Source organism: Mauremys reevesii, linkage group 9, assembly GCF_016161935.1.
Source record: "Mauremys reevesii isolate NIE-2019 linkage group 9, ASM1616193v1, whole genome shotgun sequence".
NCBI classification, from domain to species: Eukaryota; Metazoa; Chordata; order Testudines; family Geoemydidae; genus Mauremys; species Mauremys reevesii.
In genome coordinates this window covers 8,210,527-8,232,284 of record NC_052631.1, presented here as the reverse complement: position 1 = coordinate 8,232,284, position 21,758 = coordinate 8,210,527, and the positions used below count along the sequence as shown (strand labels likewise).

Here is a 21,758-nt window from a genome sequence, read left to right as displayed (position 1 = left end):
CCATTGTACTTTTCCTGTGGGTGGGTGTGTTCACTCTGGGGGGTTTGGAACAGGTGCCCCTGGGTGGAAGGGATTTTTCCTGCTGCATTCGTGCGCGCGCCTTCTCTTGGCCAGAGCTGCCTGCAGAGCAGACTCCATCTTGGCCACGAGGGCGCTAAAGTTACACTAGTGTAGACCAGGCCATTCATTTGCACTTGGCACTGGGTCTCCAAAAGATCCTTGCATAGACCCATCCTTCCGTTCTCTCCCCAGGCCACTGAAGTCAGCCTGAATCTACCCAGTCTCTCTCCTCTGGGGTCACTGGTTCCAGTGCAGATGCCCCAGCACTTCCTTTCAGCGTTTGTCTTGTGATCACCACCTGGGCTGCTTCAGTCCTTAGCCTCTTCTCAGTCTGATCATCCTCTTATCAATATCAAAGCAACTAATGCGGGTGGCTGTTAAATGACTCCAGATGTGTTTCCCTTCTTCTCTTCCTTTATTGTCCTTTACATCTCCTCCTCTGGAGTCTCACCCTGACACATACTTCTGCCGAGTCACCGCGCCCCCTTTTGTGACCTACCCAATTTGGCTTCGGTGGTGTGTCTTAAAAACACAGAGCGGCTGTTCAAGTCCCTCCATCTTCTCCTCTGGAATGGAAAGCAGCTGGTGCTGCGTGCCTTGGTCTCTGTTCAGAAATAGAGGCTTTGCACATCTTCTGCGGACTGCATCAAACTGTCTTGGCTCCATTGGTTGCCATTTGTATCTCAGTTGACACTTCATACCTCAAGTGATCTCCTTTCAGCTGTTGGAGCCTGTGAGTATCTAAGCAATTAGCTCCTGCTCTGTTACAATCTACACACGTACTCTCCTTTCTAAGACTTCTCTTAAGAGCCTCACTGTTAGCTGCTTTCTGCTCACTGTTCAGCTGGGTTCAGGGAGCCATAGCTGCTTACCTGGCTTAACTCCACCTCTCATTAGCGACGAAGGTAATGGGAGCTGCTGGGTTCTCAGCACCTTTGGAAAATCAGGCTGTTTGTTTAGGTGCCTAGATACGGTGTTGGGTCCTAACTTTCAACACACATTTTTAAAAAATCTCAGACTAGAACTGTACATCTCCCTTCTATCCCCATCCTTACAAGATGCTGTTAGGTTGCCAGTTACCTGGAGGTGAGATGACTGCTGGTCTTTCAGTTCTGATCCTCTCACATGGGGGATTCTTCAGATCTAATGAAGACATAGGGTGAACTTAGCTGACGTTACATTAAAAAAATGTGTTTAAAAGAATATTAAGGTTGCAAAGTGAAGCACTCAAAGGTTAGGAAATGCCAGAATTAAGATTGGCAAAGCGCTTTTAATTCACCCCCTTCATGCTGTATGCATTAGGATAGTGTCTAGCCCAACATCATATAAGAAATCTCTGGCAGAACCGGAATACAGCCCAACTCTCCTTAGTTCCAGTCCAGAGTCTCAGTTGCAAGAGAACCTCCTTTCTCCTCCTGCAACCTGCTGCCTCATTCCCTGTCTATCCAGTGCACTGAGTGACACAGGTCTTGTGTCATGTAATTAAAAACTGAGTCCTAATGTTTATAATTTCTAGGACTAGTCGAAAATTGGACTTTCTGTCCCCCGGGAACTTCATGAGAGTTGTAGTTTGAGTTCCTCATATCCTCTTTCTCCTCTATGGGCTGAGCTCATTAGCTGGACTGCATCTCCCATGATGCACCACGGCCATGTGACTTGCATGATAGTGATTCAAGCAGATGAGAGACTGAGGTGTTTCCCGCTGTATTTGAGGGCTCAGTAAATAATGTTCTGATGTGGAGGATGCTGGCAATAGAAGCTGAAGCCTCTCCAGAGGCAGGTTCTTCACAGGTGTGGGAGAGGAAGGATGGTCTGATATTTAGGAAGCTACCCTGAGATCCAAGAGACCTGGATTTATTCCCTGCTCCACCAGAGGCTTCCTGTGTGTCCTTGGATGTGTCTGAGTCTCTCTGTTTCTCAGTTCCCCATCTATAAAATGGAAATAATAGCTTTGCCCTTTCTCAGAGGGATGTTGTGAGCATAAATGCATTAAAGATTGAAGGTTTTCAGAGATGATGGCAATGTGGGGAGGGCAGATAGTCTCTGGAGCTGTTTGCAGGTGACAATACGTGATCCTGCTATGCAATGGAAGCCTGCTGCAAATCTAGAAGTATGTCCTTAGTCTAAGAATAGCCCGTGAAGTGCAAGATATTCTCGGGGGGCAGGGGGATTGACAGAGTATTGATGACTTCAGAGTATAATTGGACTCTTAGTTAAGAGTCTTGGCAGCTTTATTATTGTTTCTTCGGAAAGCAATGATTCAGCTACCTTGATCCTGATGGAAATCAGTGCTCCATGCGCCTATTGACTTCAGTGGGAGCCCCACACAAGGAACAATAGGGCTCTAATTAAAGCATTTTCTCTATTACAAGCTGATTTGCAGCCTTCGGCTGGGCTTTGTTAGTGGAGTAGGAAAATTTAAATGGATGTGCTCTTCTGTCTGAATGCTAAGGGGTCTGCCCCAGAAGGGCACCATAAAGAAGAAAATTCAGGCTGAATACATTGTTGCCAACAGGTTGTATAATGGAAGAAGACACATGTATCCATGGAAAGCAAAGTTAAATTCCCCCTTACTCCTACCCTGCCCTGTGCTCTCTGACTTGAAGTAATCTTCTCACATGCTTGTCACTGAAAAAGGCTTAGGAGAAAAGGGACAAAGGTGAGTTTGAATTAGCTATGTAGAGAAGTGATTCCTAGATTAGTGGTTTATTGAAGCTGTTTTCCCTGTTTCATTACTGCCAATCAGAGCTGTGCTTTTCATTCCAGCGTGTTAACTTGGATGCACTCTCTGTGCTAGAGTAGGAGCACAAATCTGTCTCACTCCTGTTCAATGTACCGACATTCCAGGGCCAAAATTGGCTGAATTATTGTGTATCTTCTGATTGTACAGCCTGTAAAACCTGTTTCAAGTTCATGTTTCTGTTGGGGAGCCCTCTGATAAGGACTCTTTCCACCCATTAGAGAAATTGGGTTTGCGATCTCTGGCAGTCTCTGAATGCTGTTTCAGGTAGAAGAGATTTTTTTTCCCAACCGTCCTTGGGTATAATGGTTTCCATCCTGTGTGAACCTATATTTATGTCAGGGCAATTTAATCTATTGAACCTCCCGAATCAAGGGTATTATCACAAAAGGCCCTGTTTGTTAAAGGCTCTTCCATATGGAGAGGGATGTGGTGGATCCTCGGAGCAAGATAGAACTTGGGCTCCCTTCCTAGCCTGTAGATTTTTCCTACCCTGTGGTTAGACCTCCTCCCCCTAAAGGTAGTAGCTATAAGGAGCAGGGGCCACTCCAGCCCGTCCTCTTTCTTGCACAGGGCTATTACAGGGTTCATCAGTCAATTGCCTAGCATAGGGATGCTCTCCTAAGAGCACAAGGTTCTGCTCTCTTCCCAGGAGGCTGAGACATCTTTCTGGTATCCAAGGTGGACTCCTGGGGACTAATCCCCATCTTCATATCCATCTTACCCTTCAGACGCCATGGCTGTCTTCACAGAATCATGTGATGGGTGAGTAGATGCAACGCTCTCCTCCTTCCTCTATAAGCCAATAATTCCTCCCTGCTATGGTGGCTGCCCTGAAACCCTCCCTTCCCCTGCCAAACACATGACTTTAAAACCCCACTTTCCTTCTCTCCATTCTTTTCGAGAACCCGCACTGCATTCCGACCATCATTCTGTTCTAGAACCCACCTCCCCCTGCCCCACCCCCGTAGTGCTAGAGTCCATCTCCCCACCCCTGGCAACCCACTTCCTATCCCCGTTGCTCTAGAACACATTCTATCCCCCGTTGCTTTGGAAACCCCACTTGCCTGTGCCATTCATTTAGAATCCACACATCCATCCCACCGCCTGCCCTAGCACTGCCCCAGCTCCCAGCTACTCAGCTCACTGGTACCACTGGAGAGTTTAGGCAGCGGTCACAAACAGAAGGCTACATGTACAGTCCCAGCCCCCACGGCACGACTTTGGCTCCAGATGTCTCCTGGTTATTATTAATACCTCTGCATTGCTTACCCTAGTACTTGTAAGGTCCAATACATTTTCAGCCCTGTGCTCACACTATTGTTTGGAAAGATTCATTAGGACTTTGGCTGGAAATTATAGTGACAGATAGAGCTGGGTAATGTATGGCTTTTCTTGAAGGTTGTACGATTATTCAAGAAGTGTCCTTCCTTCCTATCCCTCCCGCCAGCAACTTGTTGGAAATAAATATTGGATTTATTTGTAGAAAACTAGCTATTGAAGAAGTTGAATGTCCAATATAAATCCAGGATTGGCCCGTCAGGAGTCTTTACTCACTTTCTTCTGGATGCCTCTGTGCCTACAAACAGTGCCTTTCCAAACAGAATCTGGATGGACAGCCCAGTGCTCCTGGGCCCGATAGCCCAGTGAGGGCCTACTGGAAGCTAGCTTCGCTCTTCGCCAGAAAATGATAATCTGATCCATTATCTCTTTGTATTAATGGTAATTTGTTTTGAGATGAAGCATGTAAGATGTGGCAGAAAGAGGACCTGATGCAAGTATATTTTATATATCGTCCCTCCACGGCCCTGTTGGCCAACTGCCCTCTCTTGGCCATGGACTGGGCATCCTGAGGGATTCTGAGTCACAGCTTTTTTTGCTTTTCAGGGCAGGTTTCTTCTAGTCCAGCTGAGCCTGGGTTACAGTTCGCAGCAGAGGGTGAGGAATAGCTTTGGTTGTCACTAGATGCTGAAGTCGTCCATATGACTCCTCCTAGGGTTTCTAAGCACTTATTTCCAGAGGAACCTGCTGGCCACTTAAACCTGTTCCGGAGAGTGGGTGACAGGAGTCTGCTTCTCCCAAAACATCCCCCCTCTGGGCACTCTCCCCTCTTCTCTTGTTATTCCCAAGTAGCTCTAAACTGCTGGGGAAATGGGGCCGTGCCTTGGGTTTCTGGTGTCCGTCCTCTTAGGGTCTGCCTATACTGCAAGGAGTGACGGCAGCTTATCCCTGCTAGCCATAACCATGCTAGCATGGCTAAAAAGAGCAGTGAAGACCCCAGTGCAGGCTAGCAACACGCGTATGTACCTAGGTCTCCAGGTGGCCTTGTCCAGCCTGCACAGAAGCCCACACCACCATGTCTTCACTGCTACTTTTAGCCGCTCTAGCTAGATTGAAGCTAGGTGGGTCAGCCAAGCTGAGCTGCAGTCACACCTTCAAGGGCAGTGTAGTCCCTGAAGTTGATGCCAGTGCCGTCTGTTCCAGGTGTGGCCAAACCACTTTTACCAAACTCTTTTACAGTTAAAGTGCAGCTCACAGAGCCCCCCGCCCTGGCCCCTCCATTTTCTGCCTACCAGACTGCGGGGGAAGGGAGAGCTTGAAGCTTCTGCTTCATGGTGGGGTGGTGGAGCAAGAGGCTTCTGCCCTGCCAGGGCTCAGAGCTGAAGCCCTGAGCCCCAGTAGGCACTTCCCGCATCTCTCAAAGGTCTGAAGACTGTTGTTTGCAGCTCAGAGGGTCAGTAAGTTGGGCCACCCCATGTCTATTCCCACCTCCCTCTGCTCCAGATAAGCTCATGCTGGTTTGTGCTTCACTGAGGCAGGAGGGAGAGTCCCTCCCACAGCTCAGCCAGAATTCTTGCCCCGACATGCCCAGGAAATGGGTTACGGATGTTCCTGATCTGCAGATTAATCAGAGACGTCAGTGTGCTTCCTGCGCTATCTGCCTAATGCCATTAAAAGAGCTAATGATCCCAGAGATGTTACCGAGCAGCAGAGGGCTCAAGAGGGCACAGGCCACTTCTCCTTCGCCACGGCTCATGCTCCAGGCCTCACACACGTGGCTCTTGGGGAGCTCTCCTTTGGCTTTGCAGGCTGATGCCAGCTTCAGTCCTCCAGTTGCTGAGGAATTAATGCAGCCTCTCCCTCACTGTGGCAAAGGGGCAGGATGATGGTAGTAGGTGAAGTCCATGGAGGGGTGGCAAGGGGGGGCAGCCCAGCGGCATTGGCTCGTCATGGCACCAGGTGGTGCGGAGCTGATCAGCGGGAGCCCTGCCATGGCACTGAGGAAGCAGGGGGCAGCGATCGTGATGACATTTGTGGGGGGGGACGGAAGCCAGAAGGGCCCCGCAGTGACCCCTGGAGGAAGGCAGAGCCAAACAGCCCAGCCCCTGTGCAGCTGTGGGTTGGGCTAGGGAGAGCAGAGCAGGCTGGACCTTCAAAAGAAAAATGAGACGCTTTTACTGCCGAGCTTCTCCGCAGTGCCAAGTTCTCAGAACTGCAGCCGACAGCGTTATGTAAAGCAGGCTGGCTGCACTGGCTAATGTCTGTGAATCCAGGCCTGTGTCAGAGGCCCAGGCCTCAGCGCCGCTTTCTGTGTATGTGTATGCGAGAGCCAAGGTCTTCGGGGACTCCGTGAGGGAAGGCAGAGCCCTCAGGCACACCCTCCACCCCTCTGCTGCCCCCCTCCATATGTGGATTGCTCAGCACTGTTTACATATTTTCTCCTTGGTATCATTTCCACTGCATTTTCCCCATCTGCTCTGTGTGAGCCGCTCTGAACGGCCTCTGTTTACCCTGGATCGGCCTGTGGTATTTGGTTTGGCTTTACGGTTATTCCCCTCCCTGTTTGTAATGGAGAATTCCCCAAAGCCATCTTCGTGGGCCGCTTTGTCCAGATTTCAAGGCGAGGCCCCTGATCTGAGCCTGGTATCTCTCATGTGTCAAGTCTGCAAAGAGCCTTGCCAAATGAACCTTCTTCCCAGGATGCAGTGCTGCAACGTGACAAGCTGCTAATGCCGTGTCAGGGATACCTTACTGCACCGCATTTCCCTCTGTGTTCCAGAGGCCTGCACCAGGCTGAATGCCAGCCCCTCTTTTCCCGCCCCCTAGCAAACTGCCATGTTGTCCTGTCTCCCCGCAATCTGACTCTCACGTCCATCCCATCCCAGCTACATGCACACTGTTCCCACAATTCCAGCTCCTTTCTTTCAATATCTGCACCCACTGCAAAACCACCATAGAGGTTTGTCATTTTCAACCGAACGCTGAAGAGCTCTATGGATTCTGCTGCCATCCTGTCATTATCATTGGATCGGTATTATTTCCAGTGGTACCCGTGCCGTGCAGGGTGCAGTACGCACGGGGGGCGAGGGGGAGGGGGAGAGGAAGGCACAAGCTCTGCCCCAATGAGTTCACTTTTTAAACAAAAACTATTCAGTCAGTCAGTTAGCCCCCACCCCCACCCCATAGCAGCCTTACCCATCCTTAGAGGAAAGGATGACCTGGGGGTTAAGGGACAGACTGGGAGGCAGCAGATTTAGGTTCAATACCTGGTCGGCCACAGATTTCTGGTGTGACCTTGGGCAAATGCTTACTCTCTCGGTGGCTTGGTTCCCCAGCAGAAGAAAGAAGATGATGATGATAATATTTCTTAGTCTATTTATACTGTCAGCCCTTCGGGGCAGGGAACGTCTCTTGCTGGTGGTCGTACAACACCAAGCACTACGCAGCCCCGATTTTGGGGCCTCTGTGCAGTAATGCAATAGGAATAACCTCCTCTCACATGTATCTTAGAAGCATTATCTGAGCATCTGTTTGAGATAAGGTGACCAGAAATGAACACACTGTTCCAAAGGGGAGGGTGTATCCTTGATTTATATACTGACATTACAAATAGTTCCAGTGTTATACCTATCACATTCCTTATGCATCCTAACATTTTGTTTGCATTTTGGTCAAATTGTTCTTTGTAACATGCATTTGTCCACATCGAATTTCATCTGCCATGTTGCTGCCCATTCACCTACTTCTGTTAGGTCCCTCTGAAGTTCCTCACAAACTTGTCTAGCCTTGATTAACAAAAATAATTGTGGGGCCTTTTCAGATTTGGTTATCTTACCACGCACCCCTTTTTCTAGATCATTAATAGAAATATTTAACCATTGGGCCTAATACAGAACCTTGGGGCAGCCCATTGTTAACCTTGGGCCATGCTGGAAAATGACCATTTATTCCTATTCTTTGTTTTCTGTCTCTTAGTTGATTTCTAATCCATGATGATACTTTGCTTTTCACCCCAAGGCTATTTAATTTCTTTAGTAACCTCTTGTGAGGAATCTTGCCAAAGGCTCTGGTTTAAAGAATCATAGTAGATTAGAGAAGCATGATTTTCCTTTAAGGATGCCAGGCTGGCTTTCCCTTATCATAGAATCATAGAATATCAGGGTTGGAAGGGACCTGAGGAGCTCATCTAGTCCAACTGCCTGCTCAAAGCAGGACCAATCCTCAACTAAATCATCCCAGCCAGGATTTTGTCAAGCCTGACCTTAAAAACCGCTAAGGAAGGAGATTCCACCACCTCCCTAGGTAACCCATTCCAGTGCTTCACCACCCTCCTAGTGAAAAAGTTTTTCCTAATATCCAACCTAAACCTCCTTCTCTGCAACTTGAGACCATTACTCCTTGTTCCGTCATCTGGTACCACTGAGAACAGTCTAAATCCATCCTCTTTGGAACCATATCTCATTAATCTATGTATTTTAAAATTCTATTTTTAAATTATCGTTTCAGCCCAATTCTCTAGTATGAAGTAAGGCTTACTTGTCTGTAATCTCCAGGGTCACCTCTAACATCCTTTTAAAATTCTCACCCTCCATCCCCTAGAAGAGTAGCTGATTTAATTATTTTAACGAGTAGCTGATTCAAATGATGTATGATTTGCATATTTTTATTAACAGCCCTTTGGCCCGGTTCCTCAAAGGTATTTAGGCACCTACATCAATGGGAGTTATGTGCTTAAATACCCAAGAATCTGGGCTTTCAAACATAAGACCCTTCAAAGGTCTTGGGTATAACCATCTGGGCTGTCACACTCATTCTTTAATTTACAAGTTTGCTCCAGGAGCATTTCCTCTTTTGACACAGTTTCTTACAGCATCTCATCTTTATTACCTGGAAAAAAGCAGATGCCCCCTCACTGTCCCTTGTAGTGAAGATTGAGGCAGAGAAGTCACTCAGTTTCTCTTTCCTTATCCTCCTCCATTGCTCCCTTTTCTCCTGGTCAGCAGACCCACTGATGTGGAAATTAGAAGAGAGGAGAATTGGTTTGATAAGATCACAGCCCAGGCTGGTAGGTCTTTACCTGAGGGTATAGGATTAAAAACCTGCTCTACCCAATGCTGTATGATTAATGCCACTTTACTCTAATGAATCACTTCCAGTATGGTGTATGTTTTACACCATTTGAACAGCAGGGTTGTATTTCTGCTACAGGTATAAAGCTCTGCACAATTTATACCCACACTCCCATGTTAAAACATTTACACTCTTTATTGGATGCTTTAGGATTTATACCCCCTTTGCCCATGGCTCAGGAAATTGTACTGCTGGTCCGGGGGCCGAGCTAGTGTTTATTGTTATCAGAAGTGATCTTACCCCACAGTGATTTCGTACCAGAGGAAGGGGGGTTGGGTGGGGAAGCTGTTTTCTCTCAAACACCCAGGATCAATGAATCTTTAAACAGGAGAAATTATTTCCCAGAATAGCAAATGTTTGTGAAGAGGTTTAACTTTAAGACTATGTGACAGCTCATCAAATGAAGAAGTGAAATGTTTTGCTGGAGGTGCAGAGAATGCTAAACGGCTCTCCCTGCTCAGAAAGGGAGGAACAGCCGGCCTGGGGTGAATCTGGCCAAATAGACCCTCCTGGGTATGCAGCCAAGCTGCAAATCAGCTGGGTTTAATGAGAGAGAGAAAATCCTCTTGTGTTCAGATAGCACGGAGCCAGAGCGGTCCAGGGATTTTTAAGAATGAGCCCACTGCCCATCTTACTATTCTGGAAGGAGGCTGGGCTTTGGTTTGTAACAAAACGCGGCGACTTTTACCTAAACATCACCAGAGAAACACTTTACCTCAAATTACCTGTCTGTCTAGGCTCATATATTGGTGCCCATCACTGCCATCTCCTGCTGTCAACACTGTTTATAGGGAAGGGGAGCTGAAGCCTCACGCTGCAAAATTTCCCTTTTTTTTTTTTAAATCTGCTTCTGTTTCAGGCTCCCTTTCATCAGAGACCACATGAAAGCCAAAACAATCCCTGTCTGTCATGCACAGAAAACTTCCACTGACTCTATTGAATGCCCTGCGCGCTCAAGCCCTGCCTGGGAATGAGGAACAGTGCACCCCACCCTTCACCCTCCCTGGGGAATCAGGTACAACCCCCTCCCCATCCTGTGTGGGGATCCAGGTACAGCCCCCCCCCCATTCATCCTGCGTGGGGAACTAGGTACAGCACCCCCTCTCATTTCCCTGTGTGGGGAAAAATATAGCACCCTCTAACCTTTACCCTGCATGGGGAACAAGGTACAGCCACCCCCCCACCCTTTGCCCTATGTGGGGAATGAGGTACAGCCCCCCCCCATTGCCCTGCGTGGGGAGCGAGGTACAGCTCCCCCCCCCCATCGCCCTGCGTGGGGAATTAGGTACAGCATCCACCTGCCCTTGGCTCTGTGTGGAGAACAAGATATGGCCCCCCCTCCCATTGCCCTGCGTGGGGAGCGAGGTACAGCTCCCTCTGCCCTTCGCTCTGTGTGGGGAACGAGATACAGCATCCACCTGCCCTTCGCTCTGTGTGGAGAACAAGGTATGGCCCCCCCTCCCATTGCCCTGCGTGGGGAATGAGGTACAGCCCCCCCTGCCCTTCACTCTGTGTGGAGAACAAGATACAGCCCCTTCGCCCTGCATGGGGAATGAGGTACACCCCCCCCCCATTGCACTGCATGGCAAACGAGGGACAGCCCCCCTCCCATCGCCCTGCGTGGAGAACGAGATACAGCTCCCTCTGCCCTTCGCTCTGTGTGGTGCAGCCCCTTCATCCTGCATGCGCAGGCTCTCCCCTGGGGAATACCAAGCACACTCCATGTGTTACTAACCACCTCTCTCTTGTGGGGCAGCAGCTGAGGGCTGCAGGGCTCCCAGTGTGGCATCTTCAAAACCTCAGTGAAAACTGGAATACAAATTGGCATTGAGCTCCAAGGGGCCAAAAGACAGGGGCCAGCCCTGCCCTGTGGCTGCCCTGCAAACTCGGGCCCTGAGACTCTGGGCACACTTGGTAGAGCCCAGGCAGTACAGTCTCCCTGCATTGCAAAGTCTTTGGGTATCATATCGTGCGTGTGTGTGGCGGGGGTGTGTGTGTGTGTGTCATTTACCTACTGTAAAACACCGTGTACACAGTTACAGCCGGCTGTAAAGAACACTGTCGGGGAGGGAGGAGCAGGGCTGATACCGATTAGGCAGGAAATGGCTCTCTGTAGATGGCATCCGTATGGGGAAGCTGATAGATTTGGCGCCTTGCAGGCACTGCTTGATGGATCCATTGATGACCTGGCAGCACAACAGAACTTGGCTAGCCGATTCCCTGCCAGAAGCCTAATTGAAGCCTGTTCAGTTGGTCTTTATTAACACCTTCCTCCAATGGCACCCACTCCCCAAACCTGCTAGCTCTGCGGTAAGGATGGGTGGCTTTAAAACACACCTCCGATCCCTGCTTTCATTGGCTGCAGCAGGTTGCTATAACTGTACAGCTTTTTGCAAAAAAACTCATGCTGTGGCCATCGCTGCTGGTTTGTTCCCTTTGAAGACGCGGCGAGAAATCTGTTAGGAGTTTAGGAAAGCAGGAGGGCAAAGCGCCGAACAGCCGGAGTCCTTGGGATGGAAAAGCTCTGGAAAGAATCAGCAGGTCAGTGAGCTGGGAAACCACTTCTACATTGGAGACAGATTGGGAATGGAAACACAGATAAATGGGCTGGATTTCCTCCCAGCGGCTGCCTGCAGCTTTTCCTCTGCTGCGGATCTTTATGTTGCTCGTCGTGTCGTTTAATTTTACGACACATAGTTCATGCAAACTCTTGCATTGTGCTGCACATGGCAGCCTGCCAGAGCAGCCTGTGCCAATGCTAGCTTGGTGACACTATCTAGGCTGGCCTCAGGGATGCATTCAAGGCTGAGGGCCTTGTCTGCAATCAGGATCTAGGGATCTGTGTGGAGAATTCCCCTGCAGATGATTTGCATGACCTTCCAATCACCCCATCTCATCTTCCTCTCCTCCTGCATCCCTCCCCTTCCAGTGGATAGCAAATTAGATCCGAGTCTGCATAGATCATGGCTTCCAAAAAGGCCAGGTCAGTTTGAGGCTGCATGCACGGAGGTGTTGCTTCATGGGACCGAGGTAATAATCTTTCCTCTCCACATAGCTGTGGGGCAAATGCACGTGGGACATGGGCCAGATTCCCTGCAAGTGTAAACATGTGCCGCTCTTTTGAAATCAATGGCATTACGTTAGCTTACACGTGTGAAACAGATGAAGGGGGATTGCAAGGGGAGCCGGCTGCCTTTGCTGAATTTGGAACCATTTCTATACCAGTCCTGGCTCCGGTGTAGATTAGAGCCTCCTGTAGACGTGCACCTATGCTAGGGGGATGCGGAGGGTGGCATAGGAGCCAGCCATGGTGGCTCTGTGTTCACAGATGTCTTCCCCACGCTGGGGAGAGCTAGTGACTTTCCACTCCCGTTATGCCTGTGAGAATCTGGCACGTTGTGTTTAATTCTAGAGACCTCCCTACCCGGAAGATATTGGCAAAACAGAGGGAGCTCAGAAGAGAGAAACAAATATATAGGGGGTTGGAGGGTCTGACCTGAAAGTCAGGGTTTGGGTACATCTTGTTTTTGCTAAATAATGACTAAGGGAGACACAACAAGTATCTGCAGACACCTAGGAGGGCAAGAATTATCGAGTGTGGATATGGGGGTATAATGCAGAGTAATGAAATGCAGTGAAGTTCTTGAGTTACACTGAAGTCTATAGAACTCAGTTGTAGAGTCATCTCCCACCGGAGCCGGCAGAGAACGCTAATACAACAGACCGAGCTGGGGCTGGGCTATTGCCCTGTCTAGGCAACTGGAGCTTGTTGGAAAGGGTGTTTTTCTTGCTGTGTTTGCTGCTGGATGATAGAGACAGGTCCTGGTCCCCAGGAGCTTACGGTGCTAAAACTGACAGCAGAGTTCAGACAGCAATGGCTTGTCTGCACCTAACCTCTCAGTTCAGCCTCTGCAGCTCTATTGGTGGCAATCACGGGTGTGAGTACTAACGCAGGGAAGACTCATGTTTTTGCAGGTATGTCTCACCCAGCTCAGACAAACCCATCTCAGGTAAAATGCCTGAGCTCTGTCTACCATAGCACTGTCACCGGCTGACAGGTCCTGGTTCAGCCAGGGTAGCTGCATCCTGATCTACTGAGGAGTGAAGGGTCCAATCTCAGCCATCACCATCCTCTCTATTACTCAGGCTCACAACCTACACATCTCCTCTCTCACCTATTCCCCCCTACCCCCGCATCCATAGAGTCCCCATCATCCTATACAGCTTCCCTATGGCTGCACCATTGCCTGGTTCCCATCACTGTCTTTGGTTTCAGTGTGATGGGTCTGTATCAAAACCGGTGATTACAAGTGTCACATACACAGGCTCTTGAAACAACCACACACTCTCGTGACAAGAGGTGAGCTAAGTAAATATCAATCTTGAAACAGCCCCCAGTTATGGCCAACTCGATGACTAAAATACAGTCCCTGGAAGGCCCTGCAGCTCTGTACTTGCATTAGTCACGGAGCTGCCGAACTAGTACGCAGGGCACGGCCCCTCAGCTGGAAGCCAGCATTGTAATTTCCCTGCTGTTATTTCCAAGATGACTTATTTCAGATTTTTTATGATGCTTACGAATTGGGCCACATTTTAAAACATAATTCAGGTGCTAAATGGCCTTAAATGTGTGTGATTTTTACAGAGCCACATCAAATATTTTTAACAGTTGGTAAATTTCAGTGAACCAAGCTCTGCGTAAAAGACAAGGGATGGACATCAAGAAAGAAAACCGGGAGCATAATGGAACATAAATGGAACCAAAGGGCTCTTTGAAATAGAGGCTGAATTTGAAAATAAGTGTTTGTTCCAACCACGAAAAGCTGAAGAGTTACAGTAGATCCTGTAACATGTAAAAACGTGTGGAAGTCCAGGTGTGCTTCAGAGTATCAGCCTGCATCTGTTGTCTCTGGAAAATCCCCTGACTAGGGCTGAGATCTTATTTGAGACAAACCGAGCTAAATCCTGCCCTCAGACACGCGTATGTGTGTCCTCCAGTAGCCAGTGACAACCGGGGATGCATATCTGAGCAGCAGCATTTAGCCGATAATTCCCAGCATCCCCGTCAAGTTTCTTACTGAGTTATGTGACAAAAACCATCTCTTGTAAGTTGAATTTGTCTTTCCTGGAGGCTGATATATTTTATCCACCAGAGGCATGAATCCTCAGTTTGTCTTTGTGGCACCTGGGATGAGCAGTCCTTCTTCCAGGAACCACTCCTGTTTTGCAGGACTGAGTCAAGATTAGTTTGTTCAGCCAGGGCTAATATGAGTATCTGGATGGCTCCCTCACAGGCTAGTTTCTGACCCCCTGCCATGGGCCATCAGTGTCATGAAACCCTCTTCTCGTGGGGGGATGAGGTGGGGATGGGTCCTGCCTTTCAGTGCTGGGATCTGGGAAGCCAGTCATTTGAGGTTTTTAAGGTCAGGCTTGACAAAGCCCTGGCTGGGATGATTTAGTTGGGGTTGGTCCTGCTTTGAGCAGGGGGTTGGACTAGATGACCTCCTGAGGTCCCTTCCAACCCTGATACTCGATTCTATGATTCTATGACTGAATCAAAATTCAGTACATAAAAGACTCATGAAAACTCAGCAGGAAGTTTGCCTTCAAAAGTGAGAAATCAAGCCAAGTAGATGAAATGTAGCTAATGCGTGTTCTAAAGTATCCTACATCAAGGGACGGTGTGAGTCATCCAGCCTGAAACCCTCATGGGCAGGACTCTTCACCAGCATCTTAACCCTCCGTCCCTCAGGAGCACGTTTGCCAGCTGTCCCATTTTGGCTGGCACTGTCCCAGGTTTTGCCGTGCCAGGTCAGTTCCAACCAAAGTTCCCGGGGCGGTGGCCTGATCTATTCAAAAGCTGCGCTGGCAGCCTCCTGCCACTAGGAGCAGCGGATGGGTCCTCTGGAGACTGCTAGCAATACCCCAATCCAGCCAATACGCTCACATGAGTGAAAAGGTCATGAGTGAAAAGTTGCAGTTGAAAGATGTTGGGGACCTTTGGGGGGGGGCCTCTTAGCATAACACACAGAGCAAGACTTCTCAGTAAGTAGGGCTGATGCTCTCAGTAAGCTGTGCACCTTTTCCTTCTTCTGTGCCATGCCAATGGTCTGGGGTTATAAAACACCAACTGCTTACATCTACCCAGAGCACAGCCCCTGCTCCTGCCAGTTCATCATGGTGTAAGGTCCCAGATGTTTTACAAAGTGGGGGGACAAACAGCTTTAGCCCTGCAAGACAATCAGAGACTGATTAGTGACTGTCACAGGCAGGATGGCCCTTGGAGAAGGGTCAGACCCAGCCTCGCCAGTGACAAATCAGCCATCTTCCCAGCTGAACCTGATTGGCTAAGGATCAGATGGCCCTGTACAGATGTTAGACCCAGCTGGGAAGGAAGGGGTCACAGGGTGCCTATAAAGGGTGAGAGAGTGCAGTTAGCAAGGGAAGCTGCAGAAGGGTAGCTGGCTCCACTGGGAAGCCCTGGAGGAGGGTCACTCCCAGGTAGGTGGCCTGGCAGAAGACGGAGGAATTGAAAGAGGGAGACAGGCTCCTTCAGTAGGCGCTGAAGCAGGAAGGAAGGACAGAGTAGGATGACCAGATGTCCCAATTGTATAGGGTCAGTCTCGATATATGGGGCTTTGTTGGCACCTATTCTCCCCCACCACTCCCATCCCGATTTTTCACACTTGCTATCTGGTTGTCCCAACAGAGAGGCAAAGGGGGAAAGCCCCTGGGTGGGCTGAGGAACTGGTTTGTGTTAGAGGTTTCGTGTTTGGAGAATAAAACTGCTCCTGGAAAACGACTCTGGGTGTAACAGTGAGTCCTTCGTGGGCTGAGGAGACAGGGCAGCCAACTCCAGTGCCAATTCACTCAACACTGAGGCACAGAAACTCACTCCATTAGAAACCAGTGGTGCAGAGACACTAGCTTGTAATCATTAATGGGCAGGTTCTCAGGTGGGGCGTAGTGTCAAGCAGGGAACTGGAGGGGCTGGCATGGAGTCTTATATTTAATATTTTCATTAGTGAGTTGAGGAAGGTGGAGATTCAACCATGATCAGATTTGCCAACACCAGCCAAATCAGATGGGTTACAAACACAGGAGCACCGGATCCAATGGCAAAGTCATCTGGACAGAATAAACCAGCAAATAATGAGATGAGATTCGGTATGAATAATTATGAAATAGAGGGAATGACCCACCCAGGTAACATGGGAGAAGACTACAGCTACCTGGAAAGCATCAAGCATTAGCAATACCACCAGTGAAGGGTGCTCTAGCAGCAAAAGTGTCTTATTGCTGAGCTAGGCAGGTTTTGTTTTGCTGGTGAGGCCAGGCCAGTTCAGAACTGAGTTGCAAACCCAGGGCCTGTAGTGGTGAAGGCAGCAGAGTTGCTAGTTCACATAGCAAGGGAGCTGAGCAAGCTTTTCCATCCTGCCGTGGGGCTGGGACCAGATGACTACGGGCATCAGCATCGTCACACAAGCATATGCTAAGCTTCCCAGCAAAAAAAAGGCGTTTTCCAGCCCGCTGGGAACTGAAAGTACCTATCACTCAGACTCACACAAAGGACTCTGGTAGAAGACTGACAGAGGGTATTTGGCAAGTGATGTGTCACTGACTGGATGTGCCAGGGTCCATCTGGAGCACTGACGACACGACTGTCTGACTCTCACCTGCCTGGCACCTTATGGGGTTATCGGCACCTGTGCACCTTAGGTGCAAACTGCTCCCACCACACAATGGCAGCATTTGACATCTACTTTGCACAGAGATGAGTGATGACACAAAGTGCAAGGCAGTGTGTTTTATAAGGCAGAGGTTTGCACTGGGCTATTGGACACATTTTAAACCAGATGTTGTAGAAGGGAGGGGGGGGAATCTGGTCCCCATGTCTTAAGGAGAACTTTGAGAACCTATCGAAAAAGCAACATGGAGAGGGAGGGAGACGCTAGGAGTGCTATGTTTATCTAGTCCAGGAAAGATGACTCTGTGTGTGTGTCTCCTGAGGAGGTATCAGTACCAGCTATGAGATTTGCACCAGGAGAGCTCTCCTCTGCCTACACATTGTCTGTGCCCAGCTGGTGGAAATGCCATTGGCAAGATAAGGATAGTGAATCCATGTCTTCCGCCCTGGATTACCCAGAGCAGAGACACCATCTCATACACAGGGCCTTAGATGGGTGTTCTATCACTGCTCCGTACTGAAAGCACGTGGATGGGAAGAGTCTGGCCTCACTGGTGGTACCACAGGGAATAAAGAGTTATTATTACATAGCTATAAGGCACTGAGCACAGTGGTATCTGCTGCACCCAGATGATGGAGTTTTCACTAGCAGATAAAACATGACTGTACTGGGTATCCATCCTCCCCCTCCAGCAGAGGCCTGACCTCATCACTGAGCCCCCTCCACCCCAGCCTGAATCTGACCCCGTCAGTGGGTCTTTCTGCAGCTCATAAGAATTGCCAGACTGGAACAGATCCATGGTCCAGCTGGTCCAGTTCTGACCCTGGCAAACCAGGGGCCAGCTCGTGCCAAGGACCCCATGTCTCAAATGAAAGTGGCGAACACTTAGCTGGAATTAGTCTGGCTCACCTGTGTATTAGTATTGTTCAAATAGGCATTTGAATTATAAAATTGTGCCTCCTGTTTAGACTGCATTGATTGCTTGCAAGTTACTGCATGCATTAATCTCACTTATCACATCGGTATCCCATGTTATAGGTAATATTTGTGTGTGTGCTGTGTAAACTGCTGTATCGGTGTAAATCACCACACAGCAAAGAGACATGAGCTAGTGTGAAATGCTACTTTCCAACAGGAGGTGTTTTTTTTGTCTTTCCCAACACAGATGGCCCATTGACACCAGAGAAACTATTATGGAACATCAGAGGACAAAAGACTTTGTTGATTGCTTCCCCCTACACACACACACAGAGACCGCCATGAAGAGGAGACCTGCTAGCGAATTCCTCCCATCAGCTAAGTGCGCAACTCAAAGCAGAAGGGGAAGAAATAAAAAGCTCTAACAAGGAGGAACTGTATCTCTTTTCAGCTTGGACTTGGGAGGGGGGGGCCCAAGATTTCTAGGCATAAGCAAGGGATCCCCAGCTACTTAGTCTGTGCTAGTCCTAAGGGACATATAGATCTTGCGTATTATAGGAGCTTCTATTACCTTTGAAACTTAAGACTGTAACTCATTCGCCCCTGTGTGTGTGTGTGATTGCCTACTTTAATCTTGTAAATAACACTTATTTCCTTTTTCTAGTTCTTGTTAGTTTATTGTAGGTTTGGCTACAAGCATTGTCTTTGGTGTGAGATCTAAGGGGCTATTGTCCTGGGGTAAGTGCCCGGTCCTTTGGGACTGAGAGTAACCTTGATGTTTTTGTGATTGGGAGGTAACAGACCATCTATCACAAAGGCAAACTTCCCAGGGTGGTGAGATAGACCAAAGTGCCCAGGAGGACTGTCTGTGATTTCAGGTGAAGGCTGTTATAGCGCCTGAGGGGATTACATGTAATAAATGTTTGGTGAAATCTAAGTACAGAACTCAGAGCCAATGTGGGGTTTGCGCCCTGCTTCGTAACAGTCTGCCCTGAGGCTGGTACTCATGCACTTGAGTTAGCCCAGGCAGCCTGGCACCAGTATTGTGGCTCTGACAGTGACCAGCAACAGCTGCTTCAGAGGACGGTGTAAGAGCCCTGCAGGAGCAGATGTGGGATAATCTGCTCCCCCGCAGAGATAGCAGGCTGCCTTTCAGAGCAGTAGAACCTTTGCTAAAGGGGACATTTCTGCTCCTGGCCCAGGGGATTGGCTGGTTGAGACCTGATGGGGCTCTCCCGTCTTTATAAGCTCAGGAATGAGAACTGCAGACAGGTCCGCCTGCGGTGAGTGGAGCATTATGGTTCTCGGTGCTGGGGAGCTAACAAGGCACTGACAGGAACCTGTTTTTCTTTCTGGATGGTTTTTCATTGCTCCTCTCAAAGGGGTGGAGCCAGCTCATCTCCTTAGAGAGGGAGACTGCGAGAGAGTATGACAGAAACGGCATGAATCTGCAGCATCTCTCACCTTGGCTGGAGCTGGCTCCTTCGGTGCTGGGGGTGGGAGGTGAGAATCGCCCCTCAGCTCAGCTTGAGGAAGCTTTGTGGCAGATCCTGAAGTCATCCCCATCCTTTCTGAAAGCAAGTGAGGCAGCTGAAGACGTCGGCTGTTGGTAAGAGCCCAGCCAGGCTCCAGCATAAGGAAGTGATTGAAGCTTTCATGATCTGTTTAACTGGTGACATATGTTTCCTGCAGGCGAGCCAGTGCTGCATGCCGTCTGTATGAGATATGGCAATGCTTTGGGTTCTCGCTTGTACAGGGAACTTCCCTGCCTGCCTCTGAACGCTCCAAGAAGAGATGGCCCCATCCCAGCAGCCAGCTTCATATGGCTGCGGACTGATGTGCTGCGTGTGGGAAGGGGAAATGACTTGCACCACGAAGGGAAAGAAACGTGATGAGACCAGCCCAGACGCAGATGGTATCTCTCCGGTTTTTAAAGATCCATCAAGTGTTGCCCTTGAACTCCCACTGTAGGCGACTCAGTGGATGTGAGGGGTGCAGGGTATGATAGCAAAGCTGGCACAGGAGGTGCCGGGGGTAAAGGAGGAGTAAGGGAAAGGCAGGGAGCAGTAGAGGGGAAACAGGAAATGCAGAGTGGTTTCTTAGATCCCTTTCATTGACCTCTTTATCTCTCTCTCCACGTTCTCATACGGAATCCCACTGTCGGATCAGACAAGGCGACAGAGAATTTCTGTCAATTACAGAAAAATCCAACCAAAGGATCTGGACTTCTTGGAGAATTATAGGGCAGTTGAACCTGGAGGAGGACCTGTTGTTGTTTATATCCTCACAGGGCCCCAAACGCTTTTGTAACACAGAGGATCACATTCTCTGCCCCGAAGAGCTCAGAGTCCAAGGAGACAGAGAGGCTGCAGGAAAGGGATACAACTTACAAGCAGATGTATCAGGGGCGAGGGGGCAGGAAATAGAGCATGGCTTATTAGTTCTGCTTGGCCTTTTAAAGTTAAACACACTAGGTTCCCCTGTCCCATCCTTCCTCCACCTTTCAACCCCCTCATCTCATCCCGTAGCAACCCCTCGCTTTGGTTCCAGCCTCCTTAAGCCCCTCCCACCCATCATTTGACCACCTCAGCCTGCATGAAATTGCTTGCCTGGTAAATGAATGAAATAAGTAGAGGTCTTGGTCAAGTAACAGGTTTCAGAGGGGTAGCCGTGTTAGTCCGTATCAGCAAAAACAGCGAGGAGTCCTTGTTGCACCTTAGAGACTAACAAATTTATTTGGGCATAAACTTTCGTGGGCTAAAACCCACTTCATCAGATGCACTGAGTGAAAAATACAGTAGGCAGGTGTGTATATATATACTATATTATTCATGTGCTGTAATATATATATATATACCTGCCTACTGTATTTTTCACTCAGTGCATCTGATGAAGTGGGACAAATGGATTAACGAAGCTGACCTCATTGGGAAGAGAGGAGGAGGCACAAGAGACAAAGGACAGCATACATGAAATGAGCATAAGACGCTTGACCTGGGTGCGATGGAGGAGGGCAGACCAGTGGAAGGAGGCTGATGTGCTCAAAAGGACAGGCAAGGCTGGACTTTGTACGAACTAGGTGCAGCAGGGAGCATGATGTGGGCATCAGACAGGAGGGCTGGGTACAGTAATCCAGACAGGGGATGACAAGGGCATGGATGGGAGTCTGAGCCTTGAGAACAGAGAAGAAATACCAGGTTTCAGGGATGTTCTAAAGCAAGAAGCAGCAAGATTTGGACACCACCTGGGAGTAAGTAAAGAGGGAAGATGATCCCAGGTTTTGGGCTTGAATGACCAAGAGAATGGCCTGTGATCAGCATTGATCAAGAATGGGGAAAGAGAGGAGGTTCCTGTGACCAACAGTGACCCGGAATGGGGGAGGAAGAGATGTTCCAAAGGGATGGCCAGGGGCCACAGGATGGGAGAAAGGCCCACCGAAGAAGAGATTAATGGAAAAGGCAGAAAGGTAGGACGAGAACCAGGAGAGGTTATGAGAGGAAAGGATTAGGGAGTTGTCAAGGAGGAAGGTCTGACTGATCAAGTCAGAAGCAACAGAGAGGATGAGGATGGAGTAGAGGCCTTGAGACATAGACAGGAAGAAGCCATGGCCTTCATTGGAACAAAGGGGGTGGGCACTAGATTGTTGAGGATCCAGAATGAATTTGAAGAAGAATTGGAGAGAGTGGCTGTAAACCCCGTGTGTGAGCATGGAGATGAGGGGAAGAAAGGGGAAGAGGAGATTATACAGTACAAGAAACCCCAAGTTGTCTCTCGGTTAGGATGTTCATTTTATGGAATCCCAGAATTTCACAAAGCACCAACAATCTGTTGGATGCTTTGCAGACAGCAAAACAGAAAAACGCCGATGGATTCTCATCCATTAGTCAAGACTTTGGCTTTAGTTTGACTTCAACCCACATAATAAAATGAGTCCTAGTCCA

General features: G+C 49.0%; 2 long non-coding RNA genes across 3 annotated transcripts in view; both read right to left on the bottom strand.

The window, feature by feature from the left end:
* LOC120371353 overlaps positions 1-3,684 on the bottom strand; it is a 40,539-nt gene extending 36,855 nt beyond the window's left edge. For both annotated transcript variants that reach the window (XR_005584300.1, XR_005584301.1), the window contains exons 1-2: positions 3,525-3,684; positions 1,141-1,203 (exon numbers count right to left, since the gene is read on the bottom strand). This is a non-coding gene — a long non-coding RNA (uncharacterized LOC120371353). The remainder of the gene's footprint in view (positions 1-1,140; positions 1,204-3,524) is intronic.
* A 5,304-nt stretch (positions 3,685-8,988) lies between these two features.
* LOC120371354 overlaps positions 8,989-21,758 on the bottom strand; it is a 71,570-nt gene continuing 58,800 nt past the window's right edge. Inside the window, exon 4 of the long non-coding RNA XR_005584302.1 lies at positions 8,989-9,089. This is a non-coding gene — a long non-coding RNA (uncharacterized LOC120371354). The remainder of the gene's footprint in view (positions 9,090-21,758) is intronic.